Source organism: Rana temporaria, chromosome 11 (assembly GCF_905171775.1).
Source record: "Rana temporaria chromosome 11, aRanTem1.1, whole genome shotgun sequence".
Classification (NCBI taxonomy): domain Eukaryota; kingdom Metazoa; phylum Chordata; class Amphibia; order Anura; family Ranidae; genus Rana; species Rana temporaria.
The window spans coordinates 7736561-7753929 of record NC_053499.1 but is presented as its reverse complement, the minus strand read 5'-3'; the positions used below and the strand labels follow the sequence as shown (position 1 = coordinate 7753929).

General features: G+C 48.7%; 1 protein-coding gene across 1 annotated transcript in view; it reads right to left on the bottom strand.

The window, feature by feature from the left end:
- Positions 1-17369, bottom strand: part of GALNT18 (polypeptide N-acetylgalactosaminyltransferase 18) — a 332395-nt gene that overhangs the window by 147375 nt on the left and 167651 nt on the right. The window lies entirely within an intron of this gene.

Sequence of the window (17369 nt, the reverse complement as noted above, 5' to 3'; positions counted from 1 at the left end):
GGCTAATGTAGCGTCATTACCATTACTAATTAGAGTAAGCACATTAAGTAATGAACTGTCAAACGGCGATGCAAGGGAGCTCGGCACTAAGTAATTACGGGATTGTATTATCTGCCGCTCTGCAATCCTCCATTCTTAATAGAAAATGGATTTAATCTCTTATTTACAAAGTAGCAACTTGGGGGCGATTGTAGCGGGTTCACTCTTCTACTATCGGGGGCTTAGGCTCGATTCACGCCTACGGGTGAAACCGAACGCCGGCGCGTTACCGTGTGTATGGCAGCCCATTTATAACAATGTGTGGCTCTACACGCAAGAAACGTGGCAAAAAGAAGTCCCTCCTGACTCTTATCCAAAAACCAGCCAAATGGTGCTGTGGCACAATGTGGTTTATCGCACGCAAACACGCTCACATTTGCAGATGAGTGGGCAGGGCCGTCTTTAAAGGCAGGGCAAAAGGGGAAGCTGCCCTGGGCCCTGTCATTGTTGTGGAGCCCAAAGCAGCTGCCTCATACTTGCCAACTATCCCAGTTTAACCACTTAAGGACCGCCTCCTGCAGATATACGTCGGCAGAATGGCACGGCTGGGCACAAGCACGTACCTGTACGTCATCTTTAAGTGCCCAACCGTGGGTCGCGGGCGCACGCGCTCGACCCGGTCCGAAGCTCCGTGACCGCGGCACCGATCGCCGCTGGTTAACCAGTGCCACCCAGTGTCCATCAGTACTGCCAACAAGTGCCACTTACCAGTGCCCACCCATGTCATCAGTGCTGCCAATCAGTGCGAAACTACAATTCTTAAAAGGGGGCTTCCAGATTCCGATAAGCCCCCTGCCTGCAGACAACCAGGGTTGTGGGGATGAGGTCCTTGTCCCCATCAACATGGGGACAAGGTGCTTTGGGGTCAGAGCGCCCCCCATGTGGCCTGGTATGGTTCAGGAGGGGGGGGAGGGCTTGCTCATTTCCCATGATGCTCATGCACTCTGCAGTGTAGTCGGGCATCATGGGAAATGTAGTTCCAAAACATCTGGGGGTGCCGAGGTTCTCCATCACTGCCCTATGCGCTCCAAGGTGGTTCCATATCTTCCAGGTTCGGCTTTTTTCACTGTCCATCCACAAGGAATGGCTTGTTTGAATTAAATGAGCCATCTACAGGTTTTATACAAGCAAGTTAACATTTTTCTTTTTTTTAAATAAAAGATATCCTACATACTGCACTTAAGTTAGCGCACCCTGCGGTCTTCTTTTATGCCCTACACACGAGAAACACAGAAAATAAATCCCTGACACTTTTCCAAAAACGCACCAAATCATACGATACTTCAACAGTAAGACCCCTTTCACACTGAAGCGTTTTTACAGCATTTTATGTTAAAAATAGCGCTATTAAAACGCTCATAAAACGCTCTCCATGCATCTCAATGGACCCTTTGACACTGAGTCCTGCAAGCAGCATCTTTGAAGCAGCTTTTGGGCGCTCCAAAAACGCTCCCTCTCTATTGAAATGAACTGAAAGCGCTGTAAAAACGCCTTACCCTTTCACACTGAGGCACTGCAAAAACGCCCTAAAACGTTAGGGGTCTTAGCGGGGCTTTGTCCGTCTCACCACGTTGAGGTCTTAGCGGGGCTTTACCAGCGTTTTTCGGGCGCTGGCAGTGTGAAAGGGCTCTGAAAGCACTCGGTCTTTCACATTGGGATTGCAGATGAGGCTTCTTTCAGGCGCTTTACAGGCTTTTTTTTAACGCCAAAGCACCTGGAAAACGCTGGAATAACGCCCGAAAAACGCCCAGTGTGAAAGTGGCCTTAAAGCGGGGGTTCACCCTAAAATAATTATATACCATCCCGTCCAGCATACTTGCGTGAGCTACAGTATGACTTTCTTTTTTTTTTTTGCGCTGTATTTACCGTTTAATCCCTCAGTTTTTTTTCAGACTCCCGCGGGAAGTAGGCGTTCCTATGAAGAGGGGGACATGATTGACGTCCGGCTATGGCGCGTCACGAAAATAGCCGAAATAAGGACTCGGCTGTATACGGCGCCTGCGCAGTCAGCTCCTAGTCCGTGCGCAGGCGCCGTATAGCGCCGTGAAGAGCAGAGACCTAGTCCGGCTATTTTCGGAACGCGTGACGCGCCATAGCCGGACGTCAATCATGTTCCCCTCTTCATAGGAACGTCTACTCAAGGATTACACGGTAAATACAGCGCAAAAAAAAAAAAAGGCATACTGTAGCTGACGCAAGTATGCTGGATGTGGGAGAGATGCTACATAGATGTTTTTTAGGGTGAACCTCCGCTTTAAGCACACGTGAAAACATGATGCTGCACAACAATTCATGGCACCGCCACACTTCTGCTAAAGTGCCACGTGATTTTTCTGTGCGTTTCTGACCAGCCGTGAGCCTAGTAGTCCGCACTAGAGACACTATAGTGTGTGCTCCATATTTCTCTCACAATCCACCCCCCCCCCCCTCCCCCAATAAAAAATTAATAAGTGCCCCACCTGCCGAACAAAAAAAATCACTCTCAACAATATTTCCGATCATTACAGTGGGTGACGTGATTATCGCATTGCATAAAAGATCTACCTGTCCGTGGTCGGTATGAAATATTCCGCCGTCCTCTCCCAGCCCGGTGACTTTTATTAGTTCGGCCGGATTGCCCCCGGGGGATATCGATTTCCTGGGGAGTCCGTTTCCCTGGAACAAGGTTTGTATTATGAGAAGCCCTGGGCCATGAAATGAGCGCGGCCGCGGTAATAACGGCGGATGCCGGATGTGTAATGCGACTGTTAAAAGTCACACAAGTCATCTCACCGGCGGCCGGGGCAGAGAATTATTTTCTGATCAGGAGGATTTGCAGGCCGGGGATTACAGTCATTCCGCTCAGGTACGGATATATCAAGATGAAGGAGGTTAATGTCGCCGTGTCCTCTCCGCCGCACAATTTGCTGCCCAACGTTTACTCCCGCCATTAACATCAATACAGCCGTCGTTAACCGAAAGAATTGAGGCCATCAGTCCGGACAACCCTTCTACGCCCAAATTAAAGACTGATTTACACCCAGAGAAATACGGTCAACTTTTCTTTTCTTTTTCTTTTTTAGAGCAGCGATGTCACCTCTGTAAAATACAATCAGATTTTTGTACTGGTCATCCAATCTTTAGGATTTTAGTCCATTGAGGGACACAGGAATGTAGCAATTTATTACTGCCTGGTTATACCGCCGCCCACAGGAGGAACGTGACCCGCGTCCCTCAGGGGACCCAAAGAAAGATTTTAAAGAAAAGTATAAAAATCTAATTTTCTTTATTTTTTTCGATTTTATTATTTGATTTATTTTTATTGAGGGACACAGGAATGTAGCAATTAATTACTGTCTGGTTATACAGCCGCCCACAGGGGAAGCATGACCTGTGTCCCTCAGGGGACCCAAAGAAAGATTTTTAAGGAAAGCATAAAAATGTAATTTTCTTTATTTTTTTCTATTTTATTATTCGATTAATTTTTATTGAGGGACACAGAAATTGAGCAATTTATTACTGTCTGGTTATACAGCCGCCTACAGGAGGAGCGTGACCTGTGTCCCTCAGGGGACCCAAAGAAAGATTTTAAGGAAAGTATAAAAATCGAATTTTCTTTTTTTTTTTTCTTTTTTATTATTTGATTTATTTTTATTGAGGGACACAGGAATGTAGCAATTAATTACTGTCTGGTTATACAGCCGCCCACAGGGGAAGCATGACCTGTGTCCCTCAGGGGACCCAAAGAAAGATTTTTAAGGAAAGCATAAAAATGTAATTTTCTTTATTTTTTTCTATTTTATTATTCGATTAATTTTTATTGAGGGACACAGAAATTGAGCAATTTATTACTGTCTGGTTATACAGCCGCCTACAGGAGGAGCGTGACCTGTGTCCCTCAGGGGACCCAAAGAAAGATTTTAAGGAAAGTATAAAAATCGAATTTTCTTTTTTTTTTTTCTTTTTTATTATTTGATTTATTTTTATTGAGGGACACAGGAATGTAGCAATTAATTACTGTCTGGTTATACAGCCGCCCACAGGGGAAGCATGACCTGTGTCCCTCAGGGGACCCAAAGAAAGTATATGAATCTTATTTTCTTTATATTTTTTATCTTATTATCTATTTTCATTGAGGGACACAAGAATTTATTACAGTCAGGTTATACTACCGCCTAAAGGAGCATGACCTGACACAATATTATGTTTTATATATATGTGTATATAAAAGTGAGAGCTACTCATTGTTGATTCCCCATTGTGTGTCCTGAAGAAGCAGACCTGCAAAACGCGTTGGTACACAGGGGCTCACCTACCTTAATTCATGCAACAACCACGACCTCTGAAGTATTGGGTCCTCTTTCTAACCGATATCTTTTCAACGTATATTTCTTATATTTATTTTTTGACTGGGGGAAGATAAAGATCCGTGTCCCTGCTAAGCACCAACAGTGGCAGCTGGTTTTAAATTTTCTTGGGGAGGGGGAGCAAGCCAACTGATCGCTGCTTCCCCTCCATCGTTCGATCGCCGCATAGCTCGCCCGGCAGGCCCCCCGCCAGCCCTGCATTTACCTCATCCAGGTCGCGGCTTCCCCCCTGCGTCTCTTCCCAAGTCCAGGCAGTCGCTTCTCCTCCTGGCTAATCAGGACTTAGCACTTAGACCAATTGGGTCTTAGGACTCCCGGCCAATCAGGTCTCTGGGCCCGCTTACCGATTGTACAGGAGGAGAAACAGGAAGACATTATGGAGTATTTATTTGCTAATGTCACACAACTGGGTGGGCTGGGGGCGCAGTGCTCTGTGCCCTGAGCCCACCCCTTTTTGAAGCCAATTAAAGCTTTAGGATTGAATCATGTGCTTAAAAAAAAAATAAAAAAACATTGCAATCCATGTGTCCGGTGCCCTGCATGTAGATTAGGGACCGGCTGCAAAGATTAGGGGGGCGGCGCCCCTGCACCCTGCATAAATGGCCCCCACTGCCCACCACCACGCCCCAAGTTACGCTGACCATGAAAAATTAAACTTATAAAATGATTGTTTCAATCACTAAATTCCCTTTATATCGGCTTTTTAAAATAATGCAATCATTTAGAGGTTGGCTGAAATGTTTAGTGCAGGGGAATACTTTCGGTAGTTCATTTTTTATAGAGGTCTATACATCAAATAAGAAGGACAACTGTGGAAGTAGAACGGACAGGCAAATCGGGTTTTAAATCCATCTTGCTGTACAAATGGTGGCAACGCAATTAATATTAATATATCTGCCGTTACTCAACGAAATGCGCCCATCAGTCCTGATGAAACATCCACATCCAGATTAGAGACAGATTTACATTTTAAGAAACCTTGTCAACTTTCCCTGAAAAATCCACTTTGAGGTGAGAAAAACGTAACATATTTCAGCATATGTGCTGTGATGGGCCCTGATGTGATGTGCCCTGTACGTGTTGTGCCCTGAGCCCTGATGCGCTGTGATGGGCCCTGATGCGCTGTGCCCTGTACGTGTTGTGCCCTGAGCCCTGATGCGCTGTGATGGGCCCTGATGCGCTGTGATGGGCCCTGATGTGATGTGCCCTGTACGTGTTGTGCCCTGATGTGCCCTGTACGTGTTGTGCCCTGATGTGCTGTGCTCTGTACGTGTTGTACCCTGATGCGCTGTGATGGGCCCTGATGTGATGTGCCCTGTACGTGTTGTGCCCTGATGTGCCCTGTACGTGTTGTGCCCTGATGTGCTGTGATGGGCCCTGATGTGATGTGCCCTGTAAGTGGTGTGCCCGGATGTGCTCTGTACGTGTTGTACCCTGATGTGCTGTGATGGGCCCTGATGTGATGTGCCCTGTGCCCTGATGTGCCGTGATGGGCCCTGATGTGATGTGCCCTGAGCCCTGATGTGCCGTGATGGGCCCTGATGCGCTGTGCCCTGTACGTGTTGTGCCCTGAGCCCTGATGCGCTGTGATGGGCCCTGATGTGATGTGCCCTGTACGTGTTGTGCCCTGATGTGCTGTGATGGGCCCTGATGTGCTGTGCCCTGTACGTGTTGTGCCCTGATGTGCCCCGTACCCTGATGTGTTGTGCCCTGGGACGGTCTGGATGAATTCCAGGGCCACATTTCCCAGTCCAGCCCTGCCTACAAAACTCAAAAGAAAATGAAAGTTAAAGCAATCATAAAAATAAAAAAAAATTACCGCAGTATGACATTTTTTACACTTTTTAATAAAATGCGGTCATATTTTTTTTTGCAGCTGTGGAAAGCCTTGGTAAGTCCGATCATGTCTGCGATTTTTCTCCGGTGTCTAGGAACATGGCCAAAGCCCAAGAAAAGGGCAGTTCCTCCCGGCGAGTTCAGCGCCGAGTCTTCAATTTGGTTATTAAATACGCCGAACACAAGGACGTTCGTATAACGACTCCGGGGGCCGGAGCAATGTGAACTCATCAGAAAACTTCCTGGGACTTGTAACTGATCAGGTTTCTGATGAATGAGATCTCCTCGTCACAACACCCAAGTCTAATAAAGAAGTCATTAGCTGCAACGCGGGCCGTTCACCGCCGAGCAAGGAGGGGGGGGAAAAAAAAGGTCAAAAACGCGCACGCCGAGCTTGTCAGTGATTGATCATATTTTACGCTCATAAAAGCCAAAAAATGTAAAGCATAAAAATTTCTAATAACGTCGGGCTGGCTGCTCATTTTTCAACTTTAAGAAAAAAAACAAATACTGGCGTTCCCGGCGCGGAACGGGAAATCTTTATTAAGCGGAATATCGTCAGGCCGACTAAACGGCGGTCAGCGTTGGAAAAAGAGCGGAGGTGTTTTTTTCTACTTAAAACTCGGATCGATACATTTAGAGCGATCAATCAATAGCATTTAGAGCGATCAGAAATAATTTTTTTTTAGGAAAATACAGCGCACTTTGATAGAAGCGAAAGACCGAATGAATGGGAAAAAGGAGCGGAGAGCTGGAACCGCAGCCAATCTGCAGGGCCTAGAAAAAGTATTCATACCCCTGGGAATTTTCCACATTTTGTCATGTTGCAACCAAAAAACATAAATGTATTTTATTGGGATTTTATGTGATCGACACAAACACAAAGTGGCACATAATTGTGAAGTGGAAGGAAAATGATAAATAGTTTTCAATTTTTGTTACAAATAAATATGTCAAAAATGTGGGGGGGGGGGGGGGCATTTGTATTCAGCCCCCTTTACTCCGATACCCCTAACTAAAATCTAGTGGAGCCAATTGCCTTTTGAAGTTACCTTATTAGTAAGTAGAGACCACCTGTGTGTAATTTGATCTCAGTATAAATGCAGCTGTTCTGTGAAGCCCTCAAAGGTTTGTTGGAGAACCTTAGTGAAGAAACAGCATCATAAAGGCCAAGGAACACACCTGACAGGTCAGGGATAAAAGTTTTAAGGGGTATGAATACTTTCAAAGCACTGTACATAAGTGTTGCCAAACACAGGGCGATTCCTCACTAGGGAGATTTCCTTTCACTTCCTGTCCCGGAGACAAAATAGTGACATTTTATCTCCCCAAAATCCAATTGGAAGATTTCCCCTATTGAGAGAGAGTAAATCCCCCCCAGTGGGGGGCACAAAAATAAAAACCAACCATCCCATACAGAAAATGGATAAAGACATTGCATTTTCCCAGCAGGAATGCGGTGGTACACAGTTCTTGGCACCTTCAGCACTGAATGTGTACTGGGCAAGGGGTCTACTGATGCCGGCGGATCTACGCTCTCTGGGGAAGGGGGCATAGCATTGAGGGAAGGATCTATTTAAACTGAGGAATGGGGGAGGGGCTATTGTTGCTGGAAGGATCCATTGTTGCTGGAGGTGGACATCATCGTTGCTGCGTTTGATGGCATGGCACAGTGCCACTGATGGTGGATTTACTGTTGCCTGGGGGGGAGGTCTGTTGTTGCTGGTGGTGGTGGATGTATTGTTGCTGGGGGAGGTATATTGTTACTAGGGGGGGGGGGTCTATTGTTCCTCAAGTGATCTATTATTGCTGGGGGGAGGTCTATTGTTGTTAAGGGGGGGGGGTCTATTGATGCTGAAGGGAGCTACTATTGCTGGGGGGTCTATTATTGCTGGAGGGGGGGTTATTGATGCTGAAGGGTCCTGCACCTATTCTCTGAAGAAAAAAAAATGCTCCGGATATAGATACATTGCTTTAAGCTCTGACAGTATCATATTTCAGGTATTGTGCAAATGTATGCGAGGGTGTGCTTAGACCGCACACAGAGTTCAGGCGAAGTTCTCCCGGTGTTCCAAGCAAAGCAGATGAAGATCTGAGCCTAGAGAGGCAGATGGTTGCACAGAAAGGATTTTATAGGCCGGGCCTCACCCAATAGAACACTTTCCTTCCATTTGTGACCCGATTTTAACTTTTTGGAAAGATAATAAAATCTGCAGCCATGGAATTTGCACTCCGAAGCTCGACTTTATTTTTTTTAGAATTTAGTATTAAAATCATAAATTGTGACCGTTCTACTTTGTGAGCTCCGTTCTCGGCGCTCTTTCGGAGGAACGATATTGGTTTTCTTATTTTATTGCCTCGTCTTTGTTACTGAATGTTTCGCACTTTGCATTTGGTGAGTCACGCTCCCGATGTAACGGTTTTACTGCGTTCCCCTCCGACGCCATCAAACCGCCATCTCCACAAAGGGAGACGGGTCCAGAGGATCCTAAAAACAATCGTTTTACCTCAACTTCCTCCATAAGAGAGGAGAGACCAAATATATGTGTGACCTTCCAGTAAAAGATACAAGAGGGCAATAAAATGAAGAGCCTCGTCCAATGGGTGACAGCGAGCAATCCGTCTTCTGCCGTCATTCCTCGGGCTCGCCGCACTAATCGCAGTCCAATTATAAGTCGCTGATCACCGTCATTAGTAGTATAAAGAAAAAAATGTATATATTATATCTCTCTCTTTCCAACTCTACCTCTACCTCTCTCTCCCCAACTCTACCTCCCTCTCTCTCCCCAACTCTACCTCCCTCTCTCTCCCCAACTCTACCTCCCTCTCTCTCCCCAACTCTACCTCCCTCTCTCTCCCCAACTCTACCTCCCTCTCTCTCCCCAACTCTACCTCCCTCTCTCTCCCCAACTCTACCTCCCTCTCTCTCCCCAACTCTACCTCTCTCTCCCCAACTCTACCCCTCTCTCTCCCCAACTCTACCTCCCTCTCTCCCCAACTCTCCCTCTCTCTCTCCCTCCAACTCTACCTCTCTCCAACTCTACCTCTCTTTCTCCCCAACTCTACCTCTCTCTCTCCCCAACTCTACCTCTCTCTCTCTCTCTCCAACTCTACCTCTCTCTCTCCCTCCAACTCTACCTCTCTCCAACTCTACCTCTCTTTCTCCCCAACTCTCCCTCTCTCTCTCCCCAACTCTACCTCTCTCTCTCTCTCTCCAACTCTACCTCTCTCTCTCCCCAACTCTACCCCTCTCTCTCCCCAACTCTACCTCTCTCTCTCCCCAACTCTACCTCTCTCTCTCCCCAACTCTACCTCTCTCTCTCCCCAACTCTACCTCTCTCTCTCCCCAACTCTACCTCTCTCTCTCCCCAACTCTACCTCTCTCTCTCCCCAACTCTACCTCTCTCTCTCCCCAACTCTACCTCTCTCTCTCCCCAACTCTACCTCTCTCTCTCTCCCCAACTCTACCTCTCTCTCTCTCCCCAACTCTACCTCTCTCTCTCTCCAACTCTACCTCTCTCTCTCTCTCCAACTCTACCTCTCTCTCTCTCCAACTCTACCTCTCTCTCTCTCTCCAACTCTACCTCTCTCTCCAACTCTACCTCTCTCTCTCTCCCCAACTCTACCTCTCTCTCTCTCCCCAACTCTACCTCTCTCTCTCTCCAACTCTACCTCTCTCTCTCCCCAACTCTACCTCTCTCTCTCCCCAACTCTACCTCTCTCTCTCCCCAACTCTACCTCTCTCTCTCCCCAACTCTACCTCTCTCTCTCCCCAACTCTACCTCTCTCTCTCTCCCCAACTCTACCTCTCTCTCTCTCCAACTCTACCTCTCTCTCTCTCTCTCCAACTCTACCTCTCTCTCTCTCCAACTCTACCTCTCTCTCTCTCTCTCCAACTCTACCTCTCTCTCTCTCCCCAACTCTACCTCTCTCTCTCCCCAACTCTACCTCTCTCTCTCTCCAACTCTACCTCTCTCTCTCTCTCCAACTCTACCTCTCTCTCTCTCCAACTCTACCTCTCTCTCTCTCCCCAACTCTACCTCTCTCTCTCTCCCCAACTCTACCTCTCTCTCTCCCCAACTCTACCTCTCTCTCTCCCCAACTCTACCTCTCTCTCTCCCCAACTCTACCTCTCTCTCTCCCCAACTCTACCTCTCTCTCTCTCCAACTCTACCTCTCTCTCTCCCCAACTCTACCTCTCTCTCTCCCCAACTCTACCTCTCTCCAACTCTACCTCTCTTTCTCCCCAACTCTACCTCTCTCTCTCCCCAACTCTACCTCTCTCTCTCTCTCCCCAACTCTACCCCTCTCTCTCCCCAACTCTACCTCTCTCTCTCCCCAACTCTACCTCTCTCTCTCCCCAACTCTACCTCTCTCTCTCCCCAACTCTACCTCTCTCTCTCCCCAACTCTACCTCTCTCTCTCCCCAACTCTACCTCTCTCTCTCCCCAACTCTACCTCTCTCTCTCCCCAACTCTACCTCTCTCTCTCCCCAACTCTACCTCTCTCTCTCCCCAACTCTACCTCTCTCTCTCCCCAACTCTACCTCTCTCTCTCCCCAACTCTACCTCTCTCTCTCCCCAACTCTACCTCTCTCTCTCCCCAACTCTACCTCTCTCTCTCCCCAACTCTACCTCTCTCTCTCCCCAACTCTACCTCTCTCTCTCCCCAACTCTACCTCTCTCTCTCTCCAACTCTACCTCTCTCTCTCCCCAACTCTACCTCTCTCTCTCTCCAACTCTACCTCTCTCTCCAACTCTACCTCTCTCTCTCTCCAACTCTACCTCTCTCTCTCTCCAACTCTACCTCTCTCTCTCCAACTCTACCTCTCTATCTCCCCAACTCTACCTCTCTCTCTCCCCAACTCTACCTCTCTCTCTCCCCAACTCTACCTCTCTCTCTCCCCAACTCTACCTCTCTCTCCCCAACTCTACCTCTCTCTCTCCCCAACTCTACCTCTCCCCAACTCTACCTCTCTCTCTCTCCAACTCTACCTCTCTCTCTCTCCAACTCTACCTCTCTCTCTCCCCAACTCTACCTCTCTCTCCCCAACTCTACCTCTCTCTCTCCCCAACTCTACCTCTCTCTCCCCAACTCTACCTCTCTCTCTCCCCAACTCTACCTCTCCCCAACTCTACCTCTCTCTCTCTCCAACTCTACCTCTCTCTCTCTCCAACTCTACCTCTCTCTCTCCCCAACTCTACCTCTCTCTCTCCCCAACTCTACCTCTCTCTCTCCCCAACTCTACCTCTCTCTCTCCCCAACTCTACCCTCTCTCTCCCCCAACTCTACCTCCTCTCTCCCCAACTCTACCTCTCTCTCCCCCAACTCTACCTCTCTCTCTCCCCAACTCTACCTCTCTCCCCACTCTACCCTCTCTCTCTCCAACTCTCCTCTCTCTCTCTCCAACTCTACCTCTCACTCTCCCAACTCTACCTCTCTCTCCCCCAACTCACCATCTACTCTCCCCAACTCTACCTCTCTCACCCAACTCTACCTCTCTCTCTCCCCAACTCTACCTCTCCCCAACTCTACCTCTCTCTCTCTCCAACTCTACCTCTCTCTCTCTCCAACTCTACCTCTCTCTCTCTCCAACTCTACCTCTCTCTCTCCCCAACTCTATCTCTCTCTCTCCCCAACTCTACCTCTCTCTCTCCCCAACTCTACCTCTCTCTCTCCCCCACTCTACCTCTCTCTCTCCCCAACTCTACCTCTCTCTCTCTCTCCCACTCTACCTCTCTCTCTCTCCAACTCTACCTCTCTCTCTCTCTCCAACTCTACCTCTCTCTCTCTCCAACTCTACCTCTCTCTCTCTCTCCAACTCTACCTCTCTCTCTCTCCCCAACTCTACCTCTCTCTCTCCCCAACTCTACCTCTCTCTCTCTCCAACTCTACCTCTCTCTCTCTCTCCAACTCTACCTCTCTCTCTCTCCAACTCTACCTCTCTCTCTCTCCCCAACTCTACCTCTCTCTCTCTCCCCAACTCTACCTCTCTCTCTCCCCAACTCTACCTCTCTCTCTCCCCAACTCTACCTCTCTCTCTCCCCAACTCTACCTCTCTCTCTCCCCAACTCTACCTCTCTCTCTCTCCAACTCTACCTCTCTCTCTCCCCAACTCTACCTCTCTCTCTCCCCAACTCTACCTCTCTCCAACTCTACCTCTCTTTCTCCCCAACTCTACCTCTCTCTCTCTCTCTCCAACTCTACCTCTCTCTCTCTCTCCCCAACTCTCCCCCTCTCTCTCTCCCCAACTCTACCTCTCTCTCTCCCCAACTCTACCTCTCTCTCTCCCCAACTCTACCTCTCTCTCTCCCCAACTCTACCTCTCTCTCTCCCCAACTCTACCTCTCTCTCTCCCCAACTCTACCTCTCTCTCTCCCCAACTCTACCTCTCTCTCTCCCCAACTCTACCTCTCTCTCTCCCAACTCTACCTCTCTCTCTCCCCAACTCTACCTCTCTCTCTCCCCAACTCTACCTCTCTCTCTCCCCAACTCTACCTCTCTCTCCCCAACTCTACCTCTCTCTCTCCCCAACTCTACCTCTCTCTCTCCCCAACTCTACCTCTCTCTCCCCAACTCTACCTCTCTCTCTCCCCAACTCTACCTCTCTCTCTCTCCCCAACTCTACCTCTCTCTCTCTCTCCCCAACTCTCCCTCTCTCTCTCTCCCCAACTCTACCTCTCTCTCTCTCCAACTCTACCTCTCTCTCCAACTCTACCTCTCTCTCTCTCCAACTCTACCTCTCTCTCTCTCCACTCTACCTCTCTCTCTCCAACTCTACCTCTCTCTCTCCCCAACTCTACCTCTCTCTCTCCCCAACTCTCCCTCTCTCCCCAACTCTACCTCTCTCTCTCCCCAACTCTACCTCTCTCTCCCCAACTCTACCTCTCTCTCTCCCCAACTCTACCTCTCCCCAACTCTACCTCTCTCTCTCTCCAACTCTACCTCTCTCTCTCTCTCCAACTCTACCTCTCTCTCTCTCTCCAACTCTACCTCTCTCTCTCTCTCCAACTCTACCTCTCTCTCTCTCCAACTCTACCTCTCTCTCTCTCTCCAACTCTACCTCTCTCTCTCTCTCCAACTCTACCTCTCTCTCTCTCTCCAACTCTACCTCTCTCTCTCTCTCCAACTCTACCTCTCTCTCTCTCCAACTCTACCTCTCTCTCTCCAACTCTACCTCTCTCTCTCCAACTCTACCTCTCTCTCTCCAACTCTACCTCTCTCTCTCTCCAACTCTACCTCTCTCTCTCTCCAACTCTACCTCTCTCTCTCTCCAACTCTACCTCTCTCTCTCTCTCTCCAACTCTACCTCTCTCTCTCTCTCCAACTCTACCTCTCTCTCTCTCTCCAACTCTACCTCTCTCTCTCCCCAACTCTACCTCTCTCTCTCCCCAACTCTACCTCTCTCTCTCCCCAACTCTACCTCTCTCTCTCCCCAACTCTACCTCTCTCTCTCCCCAACTCTACCTCTCTCTCTCCCCAACTCTACCTCTCTCTCTCCCCAACTCTCCCTCTCTCTCTCCAACTCTACCTCTCTCTCTCTCTCCAACTCTACCTCTCTCTCTCTCCAACTCTACCTCTCTCTCTCTCCCAACTCTACCCTCTCTCTCTCTCAACTCTAACCACTCTCTCTCTCTCCAACTCTACCTCTCTCTCTCTCCAACTCTACCTCTCTCTCTCTCTCCAACTCTACCTCTCTCTCTCTCTCCAACTCTACCTCTCTCTCTCTCTCCAACTCTACCTCTCTCTCTCTCTCCAACTCTACCTCTCTCTCTCTCTCCAACTCTACCTCTCTCTCTCTCTCCAACTCTACCTCTCTCTCTCTCTCCAACTCTACCTCTCTCTCTCTCCAACTCTACCTCTCTCTCTCTCTCCAACTCTACCTCTCTCTCTCTCTCCAACTCTACCTCTCTCTCTCTCTCCAACTCTACCTCTCTCTCTCTCCAACTCTACCTCTCTCTCTCCAACTCTACCTCTCTCTCTCTCTCCAACTCTACCTCTCTCTCTCCAACTCTACCTCTCTCTCTCCAACTCTACCTCTCTCTCTCCAACTCTACCTCTCTCTCTCCAACTCTACCTCTCTCTCTCTCTCCAACTCTACCTCTCTCTCTCTCTCCAACTCTACCTCTCTCTCTCCCCAACTCTACCTCTCTCTCTCCCCAACTCTACCTCTCTCTCTCCCCAACTCTACCTCTCTCTCCCCAACTCTACCTCTCTCTCTCCCCAACTCTACCTCTCTCTCTTCCCAACTCTACCTCTCTCTCTCCCCAACTCTACCTCTCTCTCTCCCCAACTCTACCTCTCTCTCTCTCCCCCACTCTACCTCTCTCTCTCCCCCACTCTACCTCTCTCTCTCCAACTCTACCTCTCTCTCTCCCCAACTCTACCTCTCTCTCTCCCCAACTCTACCTCTCTCTCTCTCCAACTCTACCTCCTCTCCCAACTCTACCTCTCTCTCTCTCCAACTCTACCTCTCTCTCTCTCCAACTCTACCTCTCTCTCTCCAACTCTACCTCTCTCTCTCCCCAACTCTACCTCTCTCTCTCTCCCTCCAACTCTACCTCTCTCCAACTCTACCTCTCTTTCTCCCCAACTCTACCTCTCTCTCTCCCCAACTCTACCTCTCTCTCTCTCCCTCCAACTCTACCTCTCTCCAACTCTACCTCTCTTTCTCCCCAACTCTACCTCTCTCTCTCCCCAACTCTACCTCTCTCTCTCTCTCTCTCTCTCCCCAACTCTACCTCTCTCTCTCCCCAACTCTACCTCTCTCTCTCCCCAACTCTACCTCTCTCTCTCCCCAACTCTACCTCTCTCTCTCCCCAACTCTACCTCTCTCTCTCCCCAACTCTACCTCTCTCTCTCCCCAACTCTACCTCTCTCTCTCTCCAACTCTACCTCTCTCTCTCCCCAACTCTACCTCTCTCTCCCCAACTCTACCTCTCTCTCTCCCCAACTCTACCTCTCTCTCTCCCCAACTCTACCTCTCTCTCTCCCCAACTCTACCTCTCTCTCTCCCCAACTCTACCTCTCTCTCTCCCCAACTCTACCTCTCTCTCTCTCTCCAACTCTACCCCTCTTCAATTTTCAAAGAAGAAGTTGCCTACACACCATCGTTTTTCTCACAATGTTCTAGCAAAGCAAGGTTACGTTCTCACCAGGTTTTTCAATTAAAGCTCGCTTCATAAGTAGCTTCTGGGCATGCGCGGGTGAAAAAACGTCGTTTTAAACGACGTATTTTGCTACACACCGTCGATTTCTGTGAAGTAAAAGTTGACTTTTGGAAAACGACACATAAAATTGAAGCATGCTTCAATTTTTTTTGGTTGTTTTTTAGAAGACATAAAACGACGTTTTCCCCCACACACGGTCAATTAAAGTGACGTTTTTAAAAACGTCATTTTTTTTCATCACATAAAGTGATGGTGTGTACGGGGCATACCTCTCTCTCTCTCCAACTCCACCTCTCCAACTCTACGGCCCCACACACACGACCAAGTTTCTCGGCAGAATTCAGCCAGAAACTCGGTCCGAGCCGTATTCTGCCGAGAAACTCGGTCGCGTGTACACTTTTCAGCGAGGAAGCCGACGAGGAACTCGTCGGGCCAAATAGAGAACATGTTCTCTATTTTCTCGTTGGTCAATGGGAAAAGTCGGCCCGCCGAGCTCCTCGGCGGCTTCAACACTGAACTCGACGAGGAACTCGATGTGTTTGGCACGTCGAGTTCCTCGGTCGTGTGTACGGGGCCTACCTCTCTCTCCCCAACTCTACCTCTACCTCTCTCTCCAACTCTACCTCTCTCTCCAACTCTACCTCTACCTCTCTCTCCAACTCTACCTCTACCTCTCTCTCCAACTCTACCTCTCTCTCCCCAACTCTACCTCTCTCTCCCCAACTCTACCTCTCTCTCTCTCTCCCCAACTCTACCTCTCTCTCTCTCTCTCCCCAACTCTCCCTCTCTCTCTCTCTCCCCAACTCTACCTCTCTCTCTCCCCAACTCTACCTCTCTCTCTCCCCAACTCTACCTCTCTCTCTCTCTCTCCCCAACTCTACCTCTCTCTCTCTCCCCAACTCTACCTCTCTCTCTCTCCCCCCAACTCTACCTCTCTCTCTCTCTCCCCAACTCTACCTCTCTCTCTCTCCCCAACTCTACCTCTCTCTCTCTCTCCCCAACTCTACCTCTCTCTCTCTCCCCAACTCTACCTCTCTCTCTCTCTCCCCAACTCTACCTCTCTCTCTCTCCAACTCTACCTCTCTCTCTCTCTCCAACTCTACCTCTCTCTCCCCAACTCTACCTCTCTCTCTCTCTCCCCAACTCTACCTCTCTCTCTCTCCCCAACTCTACCTCTCTCCCCAACTCTACCTCTCTCTCTCTCCCCAACTCTACATCTCTCTCTCTAACTCTACCTCTATATCCATCTCCCTCTATCCATCTCTCTCTCGCCATCTCTCTATCATTTATATATATATATTTATTTATTTCAAAAATTGTCGCTCCATTTTTGTTTATAGCGCAAAAACTAAAAACCGCAGAGGTGATCAAATACCACCAAAAGAAAGCTCTATTTGTGGGGAAAAAAGGACGCCAATTTTGTTTGGGAGCCACGTCGCACAATTGTCAGTTAAAGCGATGTGGTGCCGAATGGCAAAAAGTGCTCTGGTCTTTGACCAGCAATATGGTCCGGGGCTTAAGTGATTAAAGTAACGCAGTGCCGTATCACAAAAAAAATGGCCTGGCCAGGCGGGGGGGGGGGGGGGTAAATCATCCGGAGGGTAGGTGGTTATACTGTGTGTGTTTAGTATCACTATAAGGCAGTGGTTCTCAACGCCTGTCTTCAGGACCCACTAACAGGCCAGGTTTTATGTATTACCTTGGGGGAGATACAGACTAGAATACGGCAATCACCGAGCAGCAAATGATACCACCTGTAATGTATTTCAGATATCTTGTAAACCTGGCCTGTTAATATATTATTTTACAGTTGGTCATGAAGTCAGTGAAAAAAAAATGGAACACATATAAAGCAGATATAATTATGGAATAAGTAGATGTGATTTATATAAGGCCATCACACTGCGCCGTCTCGTTAGTTCTCTAGAAAGAAACATTGCAACAATGTGGCCGGTCCGTCCATCTCCGGAGGAATTCC